Here is a 16,690-nt window from a genome sequence, read left to right as displayed (position 1 = left end):
AAGCCAAACTGAGTAATCTCAAGCTACCAGTGACCCTCTAACCAGAACGGTGCATCTTTACGAAAGCCCTGATCCCTTGTGGTGGTTTAAATATGGTACGGTTGGCCCATACAGAGTGGCACTTTTAAGAGGTGTGGTCTTGTTGGAGGAAGTGTGTCCCTGTATGGGTGGGCTTTGAGATCTCCTAGTACTCAAGCTCTGCCCAGTGCAGAATCCTCCGGGCTGCCTGCAAAAGATAGTCTCCTTCTGGCTCCCTCTCCAGGACCATGTCTTCCTGCATGCTGTCATGCTTCCCACCATGATGATAATGGACCGAACTGCTGAAACTGTAAGCTAGCCCCAACTAAATGTTTTTCTTTATAAGAGTTGCCTTGGTTAGCCAGGCAGTGGTGGTGCATGCCTTTAATCCCAGCACTTGGGAGGCAGAGGCAGGCGGATCTCTGAGTTCAAGGCCAGCCTGGTCTACAGAGAGTGAGTTTCAGGACAGCAGGGCTATACAGAGAACCCCTGTCTCGGAAAAAAAAAAAAAAAAAGTTGTCTTAGTCATGTCTTTTCACAGCAATGAAACCCTGAGTAAGTACCCCCTATAGCAAGATGTGGTTGGTCTAATGACATCCTCATTCCTCCTAAAGGCAAGAAGCTCGTCAATCTCTTCTGGTCTGTTGGCACCTGCTGAGTATAGGGATTGGGGGCAGTGAGGGACCAAGAAAGCAAAAGAAGCAGAAATCTAAGAGACGGCAAGCTCTCCTTCCTTCTTTGTCATTAGGGATGTTCTCAGGACCAACCCTAGGGAGCAACAAAGACTTGCTGATCTGCCTGATAGGGAGTGGCCCTGTATGGGTGACTTCTTGGTCAAGGGAAGGCACAGATGTCTGTCTGGCAGAGATAAGACACTTCTCAGGAAGTGTGAGTCACTTTGGTCCATCTCTCAAAGGCTAGAGGCCTCACAACAGCATAGCCTGTAGGCACAAACAAGTCTTCCTCTAGACCCAGGGAACCCTGTGTATTTCTTTTAGTGCCCTTTAACCTGGGTAGCCACCAGTCCTTACAGAGCTTGCAGCCACCCTCATTCATTCACGTCCAGTCTGACACGCATAACTCTTTGCTTCTTTATTTGTCTTGCCTTTGCTTCCTCTGGAATGTTCCAGGCCCCTTGTATCACCCTGAGCCATGAATCTGAGCACTCCCAGTATAGGAGCCAGCCTCAAGTTATTCATCCCTGTGTGTGATTTCTGGACAGAAGAAACAAAACCAGCATATTGCTCCAGATTTCCAAAGAACTGACAATCATATTTAATGAAACTCTCTGTGTCTTAATTTCTCCACAGACCTAGCAGAGTGGAGTGCTGAGGGAGGGGTGAAGGGAGCAGCTTTTGTAATTGGAATGATATTAGCACCATGTTGGCCCCTACACATTGCTTGCTCTCACCTTTTAGCTAGTGCTATTCCATCATCACATAGAACATGAATGCCATAGGCTGTTATTCATTTACTCCAGAAGAATAAAGCATTCGAACAGATTTGTGTTAAAGAATGGTAAATTATGCAAAGCCACCGGCACCCTAGGAAGGCTGGAGAAAGCCTTAGAGAAGATTAGAGGAGGGAAGAAACACAAAAGGTTCTACCTCACATATTTCAGGGTGTGGCCAAGTTCTGGGACTTTCAGAAATCAGAAGGGAGTATTTGTCAGAGCAAAAGTCAAGTCAGTAGAAGTCAATTAATGCATCCTTGATTTTCCAGGGTGACATGACCCTTAACTCATTACCACAGTTACAGCAGCTCAAATAGTGAATTCATGGCATCTGGATGCCATTGCTCACACCTGGTGAATCTCTTGGGTCCTGTCTCCTAAACTGTAATGTAGGGGTGATAACATGATGGTGAGGGAGGAGAAAATGAAAGAAACATATACCATATCTTGCAATAGTAAGTGTACGATAAATATCAGAACAATGTTAACAGTGTCATTGCTAATACTTCTGCCCTGTCCCAGAACCACACCCATACTCTATATCCTTCAAAGATATTTTTCAAAAGTTAAATTAATAGAGGATAGTCTTAAGGGAGTCTAACTTCAAGTCTTCACATCCTCAATTTCCCCATCCTGTCTGTGGTAAAGATAAAAAAACCACCAGCTCACTCCTGCCCATAGGAGTCCTAATGAGGGAGGTCATTTAAAGGAGCAGCAGTACTTGAAGGCCCCACAAATGGACATCCAAACGCTAAGAGAAATGGGTACGGATGTGATTGGAGCCACAGACTGGTTAAACAACCAGACAGAGATGAGAGAAATGAATAGAGAGAGAAATGAAGACTATACATGTTCCTAAAACTTCTCACAGGAAGGAATAGACACAACCTTTCCCCTCTAACCACAGCCAGTCAGTTGGAAGAGGAACAGCTGCTGACTGGGGAGGACACCCAAGAGACTTCTGGGCAGCAATAGCCCAGCCATGGCGTGCAGAGCCACCACTGGGGCAGCTCTCACTGCTGAGCTGTGCTATGCCTGGAGAGAGCTCTAGCTCTGTCAAAAGGGCAGATTTACAGAGCTAAATACCAAAAGGCTCGGACATCGTGGACTTGTCTCTCTGTGTTTCAACTCCAGGCCTCACACCTTGGTGAAAAACGATTCTCCAGTTGTAAGGAGACCAGGGCAGAACCCACAACACCTTCTATGGAAGTGTCTAGTCTGATGTGGGCTAGAGCCACATGCTAAGGGCAATGGACATATTCACAGAAACCACAAAAGCCTCTCCTTATCTTCAGGAAGCATGTTGTCTAGTCCCAGAAGGAACTATGCAGAATTTGAAGCACTGTCTTTCTTGAGATCTCTCTTTCTCATTAATAAAAAACAGCAAACAAAACCTCAAGAATAGTAACAATATCTTTGTGGTGGGCACTGAAAAGCACAAATAATTCTGATATTTGGAGTGGGGCCTTGGAGGCAATTAGGTCATAAGATTGAAGCCTTATGAATGGGTGAAGAAGTCAGAGTGAGTGTGCACATGCTTCATTCCTCTCTCAACCTCAGGAGAAAGTGACTACCTGCAAAGCCAGAAGAGAATGCTCACCAGGCTACGCCTTTATGGTTCACAGCTTCCAGACTGTAAGAAGTAAATGTCTGCTATTTAAGTCAGTGTATTCTGTTACACTAGCCCAAATGGATAAAGATGCTAGCCTAAGACTGTCATTGTCGCGAATTCCTTACTACATTTCACATATTCTTTTCCATTAAAAATTTGTTTTATTTTATGTGTATTGGTGTTTTGCTTGTATGTACGTCTGTGCACCATGCATATACCTGGTGCAGAAGGAGGCTAGAAGGGGGCATCAGATCTTCTGGAACTGGAGCTGTGAGCCACAACAACATGGCTGGGAAATCAAATCCAGGTTCTCTGAAAGAACAGATAGTGCTCTTAACCATTCAACTCTCTTCAGCCCCATATTTTCCATATTTTAAAACAGAAGTATCTTTTTTCTAGTACTTACTAAAACCTAGAATGGTTAAGCCTAAATTTTAGGTACAAATTATACTAATGCTAACATGCATTGGGTGAAGCATAGAAGCATCTCAAGAGCCATTCCTTCATTTTCTTGCTACTGTTCGTACTGCTTACATCTTATATTTTGCTGACACTCATTGCAGCCCACATCATAAAAATAGACCAAAGGCTCAGAAATAATCCAATGTAGAATAAAAATTGTAAGTGTAGCTTTTATTTCCTCAGAGATAAGATGAGAGCCATACCCACACTGTATGAATCCATGGCTTGGGCTGAGCCCAGTGCATTTCTTTCTCTATTCTAACTCTCTCTAGGCCTAGACCTGTAAGCTTCTAGCCTCTGTACAATCTAATCTTCTGCAAACCTGAATCTTGAATGCTTCAGCTTCCAGCCATTGTCTGCTAACTTATGCCTAGAATTAGCCTCCAAGATTTACTACTGAATAAATTCACCTTTTTTAGTTCTTTCTCAGTTCTCAGTGGTTGGTTCAACTCAGCTGTTCTGGCTCAAACTCCTCTCTAAGATGACTGACTCAAACTGGCTTCTCTCCAATTCTGATTGAATTGCTCTGCTTGGCCTCTAACTAACCCTGGCAATCAGTTCTAATCTTCTGGCTCCTCGTTTTCCAGCTTCTTCTGTCTTCACCTGCAACCTGTCTCTGTAAAACTTTCCTGGTAAAACTGCTTTCTCTCTCTCTCTCTCTCTCTCTCTCTCTCTCTCTCTCTCTCTCTCTCTCTCTCTCTCCTGCTCTCTTAAGTTACCTCTCTTTCCTATCCTTGTGAGAGTTGGGGTATCCTATCTCTGACTCATTCTGTCAAATCTTTCTTTGATTCATCACCATGTCTTGCCTCTCAATTAGACATCACTTTCAAACATGGCTATTTCCTTTTACAAACTACATTGTTTAGGATTAAAGATGTGTACTAAGGGAGTGTCTGTATTCCTACTAAAGGGATTAAAGGTGTGTACTAAGGGAGTGTGTGTATTCCAGTCCAAAGGATTAAAGGTGTGTACTAAGGGTGTGTGTCTACATTCCAGCCAGATCATGTAAGACCCTAGAAGGTCTTTGGATGTGATCCCTTGCCAAAGCAGTCATGTTTCTGGATTAAAATTCCTCTACAAAAACAGCTATGAAAATGGTGATAACACATACATCTGGAATAATAAAATAACAAAATCTGAAATACATACTAACCGGCCCTATAAGCATGGCCTCAATAAGAATACAGGCTGAGAATCTATATGTCTGTGACCATCAAATTATTTTTCTGCACACTGCCAAAAGTAAGAAATTTGTGGTTAGAATTACAATTTATGTCTTAGAGTCTAATTTCTTTAGAATTCTAATCCATGTCAGACTCCAGAGGATTAAATGGTTTAGAATAAAATGTTAAATCACTTATGGGAAATCAGTTAATTTTTTACACTTTCCAAAAATAAACAAAGACAAAACAAACAAGCAAGCACCTCCATCTTTTTCACTAATGGTAAAGAAGAGACCAAAACATAAAGGCATAATCTAAGTGACATTCGAATGGCAAAACAGGTCACATTGCTTCTTTTTGTTTTTAAGTTATGCATATGAATGTTTTGCCTGTCTGTGTGTGCACCGTGTGCATGTCTGGTGTCAGAGGAGATCAGAAGAGGGTGTTGGAACCCCTGGGAACTGGATTATAGATGGTTGGGAGCTGTCGTGTAAGTGCTGGGAATCGAACCTGAGTCCTCTGGAAAAGCAGCCAGTGCTCTACACTGCTGAGGTGCCTCTCCAGCCCTCCCACTGTTTCCACGATACTGAGGTGGAGAGTGTTCCAAATAACAAGTATTAGGCTTAGAATAAAACCCAATGGTTTATTTTTATCAGTAATTTTTAACCATCTGCTACTGTTAGACACCATAATCTACAGCATGTAAAAGCAGTCACTGCTGAGATTTTTTTTTCTTTTTCTTTTTTTAACATTTGTAATTTGTCTAAACCAGTGTGGTTCTCAGCCAGGGAACAATTCTACCCAACAGGGATGTCTGGCAATGTGTGGCATTGTTTTTTGTTTATTACTTCTGGGGGTGAGGGGGCGGTGGATAAGACAGAGCTACTGATACTAGGGAAGTCGAGGAAGTAGCTGAAATCAAGGGCACCCACCGCCACTGTCATGAGGACAGGGAAGGAGATAGCAGAGGGGGCAGAGAGGGGAGGGAAGGAGGAAGATAAAGGACTGAGGACTTTTTTTTCTTGCTGTCAATGCTGTGGACATTACACCGATGCTGGGTCAGCGATTGTCATCTGATCTATGATGCTCTCAGGCATCTCGATCTCGTGATGAAGATGTGTCCTACACCTCTCCTATTGGCAGAGAACAGGCCAACAAGTGGGTCCTTGCTAAAGTGATTCAGGAATGCTGTGAACCCAGTCAACTTGCAGCCACTGAAAGGTGGTCCTTCAGCTTCGCTCAGACAAGCGCTCCATAGCAAGACTCTCCCAACCCACCCTCAAACCTACTTAAGACAAGGACTTGAAAGGAACGTAAGGATCGCTTCATCTGAATTTATCCTGATTCACTAATTCATTCTTTCCCTCCCCCAACCACCACCCTAGAGACAGAGTTTCTGCCTCTTTTTAAGTGAGATTTCCACCCCCCTGACAGACAAATGACCGTCAAGACAGTAGATAGATTCTGGAATGTGGTGTCCAGGTAACTAAGCCTCAAGTGACCTTATAGAGTCCTGCACATCTCCCAGGGATTAGTGGGCCGCTGTGGGCTTATGCTCCAATGATGCATAGAGAGGAGGAGAAGCGATGGACAGCCATCAGGCATCAGGTCTGACTGCCAGGGAACTACAAAGCAGACAGGACAAAAGACACAGCAGCGCCAGCACTGACCCACAACATCCCTACAGCTGATGCCTCTCACTCCAGCTCACCCCACCTACTGTGGTTTGAATCCAAAATGTCCCCAAGCCCATGATCTTGATGTTTGATCTCAGTGGGTGGCACTATTTTAAATCCTTAGGAAATGAGGCCAGCTAGCTGAGGTAGAGCGATAGGGTAGGCCTTTGACAGTTCTAGCTTAGCCTCTGATGCATCCTCTGCTTCGAATGACTGCCACCACAAACGGAATCTTTCCACCACGCCTTTCCAGGTAGGTTAGACTAAACTCTCTGAAATCATGAACCCTGATGAATTCCTTTTTCTCCCTTACATTGTCTTTGCTGGGTAATTTGTCACAGTGATGTAACTATTCCAACCATGCTTGTCTCAGTGTTTCTGCAAGAGACACAGTAGATGTTGAAGAATGTTAGGCCAGAATTAAAAAAAAAAAAAAATAGAAAATGTTTGAAATGACTAAGTGAACTTGCTTGGTGAGGTTATGTGTTCTATCATCAGGTGAATCTGAAACCAGAGTGAACAGGAATGAATCAGAATGAAGCCGCTAACGACATAATTAAGGTGAGCATACCTCTCTTTGTGGTAAGTCAAACACAAGCTTTGAAAATGGAACTCCCATCATACACACTGATCTGCATAGAACTCTTGAGTTTCATAGAAAGTTGGGCTTTCTGTCTGTGGATTGGTCAGACGAGGAAGTGCTCACCCTGGAGGCTCTAGCATCATATTAAAATCCCAGCCCTGAGGACAGCCGCTCCTGCTTTGGCTTTGGTCCTAACTAGGATATGAACACATGCTGTACGGCTGTGCCAGGAGCATGCTGGCCTCAGAGATGTTTGGAGGCCATTGAGCACAAACATCTGTAATTCAAAACATTGCCTTGGAGCAGACAGTTTGGGCGTTGGGGTCTTTAGAAACACAAGAATTTTCCTCACAGGAAGCAGTGTGGGAGCAGGAACTGGAAAGAGGAGATAGCTACAAGAAGTTGGAGTTCTGAGGATCCATGAACGGGCCATGTCAGATCCAATCTTAAATTTTCCATGCAGATGCATGTTCCCAGAGAGCAGCTAGGGAATGCCTCCATGGGAGCAGCTTAGCCAGAGCCAGGGCAGAGCAAGGACTTCACCATGGATGCTTAGCCAGAGCCGGGGCAGAGCAAGGACTTCACCATGGATGCTTAGCCCCTGGGCAAAGCAAGGACTTCACCATGGATGCTTTAAAGCCGTTCTTAGTCCCAAAGGAAGCTCACACCCACTTGAAACCAGACAACTACAGAGTTCATCAAACATTAGAGATAAGAAGTGCTTCCAGAACCATCTGGCAGAGCAACCACATTCTGAAGACAAGGACTTGGACACCCAGGGAAAACATCCCCTGCCTGTAGTTACCAAGTTAGAATCAGAGACAAAACTCTTTAGTCTTCTAATTCCCTCTACTTTCCTAATTGCTAACATTGTCTTTTAACAGTTTTATTGGCGTGTACAATTACATTTTAGTGGACTCTAATGTGACATCATGATACGGGCATATAATGGTTAGTGGAGCTGTTGGCACAGGCCACTACCCTAAAAAGCTATCATTTCCTTGCATCGGGAACATTCAAAATCCCCTCCATTATTCTGAAATTAACTGTTGTCAGTCATACTTACTCTACTGTTCTACAGAACATTCTAAGTTATTCCTCCAACCCAGTCAAGAGCTTTGGCAAAATGTTTTACTTGCCTTCTTGTTCATTTTCCCTGTGCTTTCCCCAGGTGACAGCAGGTCACAAAGAGAAATGAAAGATGGCAGAGTGTTTCTGAAGGTGAGATGTGGCCAAAGGTCACTAATTGTGTGTACACCAGCCTATGAGAGGATTTAAGTCACTCAAATACCATGGAGAGGTATCCAAGATGTTCATTTGTTATTAAAAGGTTGAGCCTTAACTTGTAAATGTGAACTTCTGCATCTTTCTATATGAATTAGAACATGTACATCCTAGGACAGAAAAATTAACAGATAACATCGCAAAATTAATTTTAACACATTGGCTTGGTATAAAGTGATCTTAAGATACATTTTGTGGGCTTAACAGGGTAAAATTTGTCTTCCTTGGGCTGGAGTTGCTTCCCTCATCCCTCTGAAGATGGAAAATCCTTCTGTCTCGTCTCTCTCCCAGAACTCGGTGTCCTCTTCAACCAAATGAAAGATGGAGACGGAGCCAGCCTTGAGAACTGTACAGAGATTGACACTCTGGTATCACAGAGGCTCTGATTATGGTGACACAGAATGAAGTCCCACAAGGGAGGCTGGGAAATGTAGTTTAGCTTGTGTCCAAGAAGAAAGGCCATGGGGCTTTGGGAATAGACAGTTAACCCTGCCACAGAAAATTAAGTCCCCTGCTCCCTCACACATCCTAAGAGAGTTTCCAAACCTACTTTGCTGTTTGGAAACAATCAGTCCAGAGGACCAGGCACAAGCTAATACAGCCACCCACATTCCCTTTCCCATAAAGCAGAACTCCCTGAAGACAAGCAGATTTGAGAGAAGGGAAGCCATTAACCTCAGCGACTATTGTCAAGTGCTTGCCCCGTGTAAGCAACTTAAATGTGTCCACTCATCCCTCAAAACAACGCAATGGTATAGCTGCTATTGTTGTCCCATTTTTTCTATGAGGAAACTGAGGCCATGGAAGCTTGCATAATGGGCTCAAATTATCCAGCAGAGGGAAAGATCTGACTTCTCACACTGGCTCTAGTCTGTGGTGCCAACCACTACTTGGAGTTGACACTAGAATGAACATGAAAAGAAGCACTCCCAGCTCTTTGCAGACTTCTACACGAGGCAGAAGAGGGGAAGAGGAGAGGAGAAGAGAGGGGAGGGGAGGAGGGGAGAAGAGAAGGGAGGAGAGGAGAAGAAAGGGAAGGAGAAGAGAGGGGAGAGCAAGAGGCAGGGGAGAGGAGAGGAGGGGGAGGGGAGAAGAGAGGGGAAAGGAGGAGGGAGGAGAGGGGAGTGGGGGGGAAGAGGGGAGGAGAGGGGCTGAGGGTGACTTGGCCTGTGGGGCTGATATTGAGCCAAAGCAGGAAGAGCCAAAAGGGTGGCTGGCAGGACTACAAGGGCAAGAAAATGGCAGTGGGCTCCGAGGTCAGGTTGGGGGCTTAGCTGTGTCACTCAGCAAGCCCTATGGGGAGGATTCTAAGGCTCTGCTGGTACCTGTTGTATGTGAAAGCGCCATTCGTGGTGGCCCACGTCCTTCACTTCAGCATAACCATGGAAATGAGACAGACTGACAGGGTGGTTGTACTAGTTAATTGTCTGTGGCTAAAACCAAACACCCATGATTCCATAGCTTATTAAGGAAAAAGGTTTCTTTAGTTCAAAGTTTCACAAACTCAAGGACAAGAGGCCAGCATCTAGCATAGGCTTCCTGGTGGATGCTCTCATAACCGGTAGACAAAGCACACTGTGACGGCCTTCTCACCAGGCAGCAACTAAAGCTTCCACATCCCCACCCAATACTGCTTACCAAGGATCAGACTCCCAGCACTGCACCTGTGAAGGGCAAAGGACACCCTCAGGCAGTTTAGCCTGGACACCCTCAGGCAGCTTAACCTGGACACCCTCAGGCAGCTTAGCCTAGCCTCATAGTTCCTGTAGTAGAGTTCCTGGTAGCTCTGCACAGTCTCTTCAGGACCATGGCACGACCTGCCAATGGACAGACATAAACCAGCCCAGCTCTCTCCCAGCTTATCCAAATGGGCATCTTTGTCCTCTGGTGTCAGGAGTAGAAAGAAGAACCGACCTAAAACTGGTCCCCACTCACAGTCAGCTGCCTCCTTCCTCAATTGTCTTTTGCTTGCTGTTCACACAGCACCTGCTAAGCACTAGGTGGCGTGGTTGAGCAACTGTTAAAAACAATGTCTGTTGCAGGGCAGTGGTGGCGCATGTCTTTAATCCCAGCACTTGGGAGACAGAGGCTAGCGGATTTCTGAGTTCGAGGCCAGTCCTCCTCTACAGAGTGAGTTCCAGAACAGCCAGGGCTACACGGAGAAACCCTGTCTTGAAAAACAAAAACAAAAACCAAAAAACAAAAAGAACCAATTTCTGTCAAGGCCCAGGAGAAAATGAAATTGAATTGGGAGTTGGAGGAGTGAAGGTTAGTGACAGAGAAGACCTATCAGTCCCTGGAATTGAACATGCTCACCGCCTCCATAAGCACGGGTATGCTGTACTGTAAGCTGATATGGCTGCGTGCAGAGGAGGTGCCCCCAAGAGCAGATACCTCCATGCCAGTGAGGAGGAGCCTGCTGGAGAACATTGGAAATCCCTGCCCAGCATCCTGCGTTAGAACCCTCTGGTTGTGGCTTACTTCCTCCTCTCAACCACGTCACCTTGTTCACCCAGAACAGAAACGCTGGCAGCTGACATGGACAAGGCACACTTCTCCAGAATGACCCATTGGCTTCTCTGCCTTTCCCGGCCATTTTCAACCCTGCTGCCTCTCCCCTCCCCGCTCTGTTTTCCTCCCTCCCTCCTTCCCTTCCTCCTTCCCTCTTCTTGTCTCCCCACCCCACTCTCTTCGAAGGAGAATTATATTCAGCCTGTGGGTTGTTTTTAATGCATTCCAGATGCCAGAAGAAATCTTGGCCTGGGCTCAGCGTTCTTCTGACTTTAGGCCTCCTCCCCCACCTACCTCCCTGTCTGACTCCCAAGGCCACAAGGAAAAAAAAAAAAAAAAAAAAAAAATCAGGCAAGCTCGCGCCATCTGCTGGCAGCTCCCAGAAGCTTAAGGAAGGGGAAAGGCGGTTAAGGTGGGCCAGGAATGGTTTCTTGTAAGTAACACACACATAACGTGCTCTGTTGGAAGAATTCAGGTTATCTGGGAGAAAATGATATGTAAATCAAAACGCTTCAACCGTTGGACACTCCGGTGGTGGTGGTGATGGTGGTGGTGGTGGTGGTGGTGGTGGTGCTGCGTCGTCGTCGTCGTCGTCGTCGTCTTCTCGTCGTTGTCATTGTCGTCGTCTTTTTCTCCTTCTTCCCCCCTCCCACTTCCCCTCCCTCTCCTCCTCCTCCTCCTCTTCCTTCTTTCTCATCTTATATTTTTGTTCTTCTCCTCTCCTCCTTTTCCTCCTCCTTTCTTGTCCTCCTTCTCCTTTTTCTTTTCTTTTTTTCTTTTTAATTACAGTCTGGGACCCAGCTGGGTGGTTTTTAACATCACATTCTTTGAAAAGCAGAGATTTTGGCATCTCAACTTGTGTTCCCTAAAGGAAACTCGGGACTCTGTAAATTAACTTTTAAGTGTCCGGTCTGGCAACACCTAGTCAGTAGGAAAATTTAAAGGAAAAAAATCAGGAGATGAAAGCACCCACTGTACTTAGGGAAATGTTATTGGAAGGGTTTTCAGGGTGGTATGGAGGCTGTGAATATAGTGGGTTGTGCCAGGTCTTGGAAATGGGATCAAATCTCTTGGTAGTGGGGAAGTGAAGGGCTGGGGAGGTCATGAGACAGCCAGGAATGATGTTCCAATGCCAAGGAAGGAGGCCCAACCTGGGGCCGTGTGAGTAGCATGAAAACCAGATCTGACAGCTGTATGCAGCCCAAGCTCCATTAAGGGAGGTCTGGCTGAGCATCCAGGGTGCTGAGTGTACCAGCCAGCCCAGGACCAGGGACTGAGGGGCCCTGTGGCATGTGACTCTTCCAGCCCAGGCTTCTTATGCAAGTGTCTACAGGAAGGAAGGTTTTAACATGCAAAATGATATACCCTCTCTCTTCTGGCTAAAGACATCTTTGTGAACTTTGGGGTTTGGTGACACAGGCAGGGCAGGTAGGGAAGATGGAAGGCATAAGTGGAGTCCTGTGGTTTCTAAACAGGCCAGGACTTGCTTGAATAAGAAATGAAAAACCACGGAGATTGTTGAAGAGCACAGGGTGAGCTTTCAGCCAGAATTTATGTTGAAGAGTTGAGGGGGAGGGAATTAGATGAGAGGAGGAAAATGCAGTTCTTTTTTAACAGGGTGTGTGCTGGAGATGGGACCCCGGGCCTTGAAAGAAATCTACACTGAAAACCAGTCACAGAAAATGCACTTTTTAATGTTTTTTTTTTAAAGTATGTATGTGTGTGTACCACACACATATACCAACCCCAGAGGCCAGAAGAGGACATCAGATCCCCAGAACTGGCATTCTAGATGGTTATGAGCAGCCACAGCATGTGCTGGGAACTGAGTGTGGGTCTTCTGCAAGAATAGCAAATGCTCAGAACCACAGAGCCTTCTCTCCAGCCTCCAGAAAATGTATTTAGTGTATATCACATCACCTTTAAAATGGAGGACGGTGATTTATTTCAATAAGGTACGGTGATTTGCTGTGGTTTGTAAAGAGATTTTGCTCTTCCCCCTTCACCTTCAGTGGTCTCTAGAAGGACTAAAACCTAGAAATTAATTCAATTGGCATTTTGAGGAGAGAGGAAGAGAAGAACTACTGCTCCTTTGAATGAACATCACGCATAGGTTAGGCCACTGTTGTTACTATAACGAAAGTGACTGAGGCTGGGTACTTAAGAGAGAAAGGTTTATTTATCTCACAACCTTGGAGACTGGCAATCTGAAGAGCAGAGCATCCACTCAGATGAGAGAGTCCCTTGGCTACATCACCTCATGGGGAGAAACATGCAAAAGGGAGAGAATGCGTGGCCACACAGGAAGCCAGAGAGAAGGAGAGGCCAGTCTGAGGACTGCTCATGTATCACCTTCTAAAGATCCCACCATGTCCCCATCACCACACCAAGAACCCAGTTTCTACCGCAGGGACCTTTGGGTAAGCCACACCCAACACCATACTGACATTCAGTGCAAGTTAGTTCTCAGCACAGAGGAGAGGATAGTAAGACACCATTCTCACACCTCTTATTCTCTTGTTAGAATAAATGTGTCCCAGCATGCAGGAAAAACAGCCCCATGTCAATTTCTTTATCAGGACTAGTAGTTATTCTAACATATCTAAAAATATTGGTGAGCATCGGCATGGAGTGGGAACCTGGGCAGGAGGCCAGTTGGGGTAGGGTCTTCCTTAGGGTCACTATTGCTGTGATGAAACACTACTACCAAAAGCAAGTTGTGGAAGAAAGGGTTTATTTGGTTTATACTTCCCTGCCACTGTTTATCACCAAACGAAGTCAGAACAGGGCCTCAAATGGCAGGAACCTAGGGGCAGGACCTGATGCACAAGCCATGGTGGAGTGCTGCTTACCAGCTTGCTCTTCGTGGCTTGCTCAGGATAGTACCACCCATAATGGGCCCTTCCCCACCAATCGCTAACTAAGAAAATGCCTCATAGACTTGCCTACAGATCACTCTCATGGAGGGATTTTTCTCAGTTGAAGCTCCCTCTTCTCCAGTGACTCTAGCTTATGTCAAGTTAACATAAAACTCTACAGCACAGATGAATACCAACTCCCCTGCCAGTCTTGGGCAGTGATCCCTAGTGGTTAGAAGCATGGGTTCTAGACCTAGATTATCTTGACCTGAGTCCAACACTGCTACTTTACCCCATGTGTATTTTATCTCTCCATCTGTGGATGGTCCGAGGCATCAATCTGTGCCGGTGGACACCAACCTTAGCTCCTCCAGCTGATCCTGCCACACTTGGATTCCTTTGTCTGTGTTCCTGGGTTAGCTCTGGAGACTGGAATCTAAGAATGTGGACAGCTATGGCTTTTTGCCCTGTTCCCACTACCTAAATCAGCTCAGACCCATGTCACTGTCCCAAGTGTCCCAGGCCAGGACCGGCAGTGTCCTCCTCCAGTCCTGAGGTACTCATGCCTTGTTCCTACCTGGTTGAGAGCTGTACTCCTGCCCCTTAGAGAGCTTGGGACCCCATCTGCCTCCACACCACTTCCCTAGCACTTCTCATGGTACCCAAACCACTGCTAAGTTATTAAACCACTCTCTTACGTTTAGGTAATATAGCTCTGGGACCAGGAAAATGGCCTCAAAACAACCTAAATGGACAGGACAGGGTGTGGTTGTAGTGTCTGAAAATATTTCTGGATCTCTTTCTTAGCAGGGTCTTTTATGGCCACTCTCTCCTCTATGTTCCTCTGGCTCATTTCTAATGCAAAGCAACTATGCACCTCGATCAGGTTATACATATACCACACACACACACACACACACACACACACACACACACACACACCTGAACAACAGAACAGGTTTCCCCCTCTCTAATGACTATCAAACTTAGACAGTTTCTATTCAAACATATTCTCAGACTGAAAGGTCAAGCCAGCCTGAACTGATTTGGGGTACATGCACAGTAAAAGTGTGTCCTCAAGTGACCTTTTAGAAGGAATCCCGTATTTACCATCTTATACATACACATAAGTGGGCTTGTCTATGATTAAAGTCAGATGCATCTGAGAGGGGTCATGCTCAGTGACCAAGGGTTTATATAATCCAAGCCTGTCAATCAAAGCAGAAAGCCACCTTCACTGTACCCCTTAGGAACTAAGCTCTTCCTCTTGAACCCCATACAAGGCAGACTCAGACAGTAATGGGGGCTCAAGTGCCTTCACTCCTTGGTACAATCTTGAGAGGTTCCCCTCTCAGATCTGCACTACTGCTTCACTCTGAGGTTGCCTTGCCATGTGGGATCGTACTTCAAGTGTTCGATGAGAAGGAGGGAGGACCCCGCTGACCAGGGTTAGCCCCAGTGTCTACACTGTCACAACAGTGTCCTAGCAACTTAGCCTTCTTTCCCCCAGCTCACTGTCGTGTGGACCAAAACTGCTGTAACTTAGATTTCTCCCAGTTGAATCTCACTTATTAAAACTTCTGTTTGGGCACAGCATGGTAATGGCTGTTGGCCTCTGTCAATAAGCGCATAGCTGCTGAGGATGTGTAACTGGGGTGAGCAAACCTGGAAGGGCACCACTTTAAAAGCTGGTGGCCAGGATTCTGTCATTCTCTAGATCTGGCTTCAGGGAGGTTTTTATCAGTGACTCTCCTCCCACCCGTGTGAGAACTGTAAAGAGAAGAGTCTAGCTAGCAGGTCAGGAGGACCTGAAGGCTCAGGGATGAGGCAGCTTCACAATTTTATTCCTTGGTTGTGGGTAGATTGGGGGGTGGGGCTAGACAGTGGAAGCAGACGGTGGTGACACACTTGGGAAGGCTTGAGACAGCCACTGACTGCGGCGACAGGTGCTCCTCAACTTAAGATGGGTGATGGCCTGATAAACGGCATGAGATGAAAGCATCAAGTCCAAGTGGAATCCGATCCACTCAACCAACCCATCACTGTAGCTTAGAAACACAGGACACTTGAGGGTCACTGTTTTCTCCTCGTGATCCTTGGCTGGGTCGGAGCTTCGGCTCCCCGCCATTGACGTCAGGAAAGTATGGTTTGTACTGAATGCACATCGGTTTCACACCATAAATCAGACTACACCCATCTGCAGTGAAGAACTATTTCAGAGTTGACGGATGCCAGCCACCTTAAGATTCAACTCTGACTGCATCCATAGCCTTTCACTGGTGGTTCCTGCTGGTCACACCTTTGCAGGTTTCCAGAAGGTGTTCTACCTCCCCTGGCCCCCCACCCCTGCCTACTCCTACCCATTAACATACCACTCTTCTTTCAGGTCTAATTTAGATTATCCAGTCCCCATCAAGAACCCTCTCGTTTTCTGGGGCTGGAGGAAGTGTTCATTCCCTCATCCTATCCGTCCTTGGCACTCTCCCGTGTCAGCCATCTTTATGTAGTTATGCCAAAGCCCCTGAGAGAACAGCCTAAAGGAAGAAGTATTCATCTGGGCTCACAGTTTCTAAGGGGAAAGCCTGTAGCTCTCAGGTCCACTGATTCTGGTCTATGGGGAGGCAGAATATCATGGTGCTGGGAGTGTGGGGCTGAGGCTACTTGCATGATGTCAAAGAAGAAGCAAAGAGAACCTGATGGGGACTGGGAAAACATATGACCCCCAGTGACCCTACCCAGTGACCTACTTCCAGCTAGGCCCCACCTCCCAAAGTCTCCATAACATCCCTAAACAGCACCTCTAGATGGACTGCAGCAACAGGTGAGCCGGTTGTTGGACATTTTCTATCCAAACCATAATACTCCCTCAGCCATTGCTACTGTGTAGCAGGGTGGCTGGCTTGCACACTCTCCAGGCCTCACCATGAAGACTGAGGCTCCTTGGGAGGAAAGAGAGCAGTGTTTCAAACAAACAGCGTTGTTTAAATTGAATAAGAAATATGGCCAGGCGGTGGTGGCACACGCCTTTAATCCCAGCACTTGGGAGGCAGAAGCAGGCGGATTTCTGAGT

The 16,690-nt window shown here is 46.2% G+C and overlaps 2 long non-coding RNA genes across 3 annotated transcripts in view; both read left to right on the top strand.

Annotated features, from left to right (window-relative positions):
• The first annotated feature begins 6,211 nt into the window (after positions 1-6,211).
• Positions 6,212-9,015, top strand: LOC116078257. Of its 2 annotated transcripts, XR_004113468.1 has the most exons (4): positions 6,212-6,637; positions 6,883-6,945; positions 8,139-8,188; positions 8,543-9,015. It is a non-coding gene; the product is annotated as an uncharacterized LOC116078257 (long non-coding RNA). The 2 variants fall into 2 exon arrangements; XR_004113467.1 differs by lacking the exon at positions 8,543-9,015 and having other exon boundaries at positions 8,139-8,317.
• Positions 9,016-11,112: 2,097 nt separating this feature from the next.
• LOC116077463 overlaps positions 11,113-16,690 on the top strand; it is a 7,743-nt gene continuing 2,165 nt past the window's right edge. The window contains exon 1 of the long non-coding RNA XR_004113249.1: positions 11,113-11,195. This is a non-coding gene — a long non-coding RNA (uncharacterized LOC116077463). The remainder of the gene's footprint in view (positions 11,196-16,690) is intronic.

The sequence above is a fragment of the Mastomys coucha genome, unplaced genomic scaffold (assembly GCF_008632895.1).
Source record: "Mastomys coucha isolate ucsf_1 unplaced genomic scaffold, UCSF_Mcou_1 pScaffold5, whole genome shotgun sequence".
Classification (NCBI taxonomy): domain Eukaryota; kingdom Metazoa; phylum Chordata; class Mammalia; order Rodentia; family Muridae; genus Mastomys; species Mastomys coucha.
This window is presented reverse-complemented; position numbering and strand designations above follow the sequence as displayed.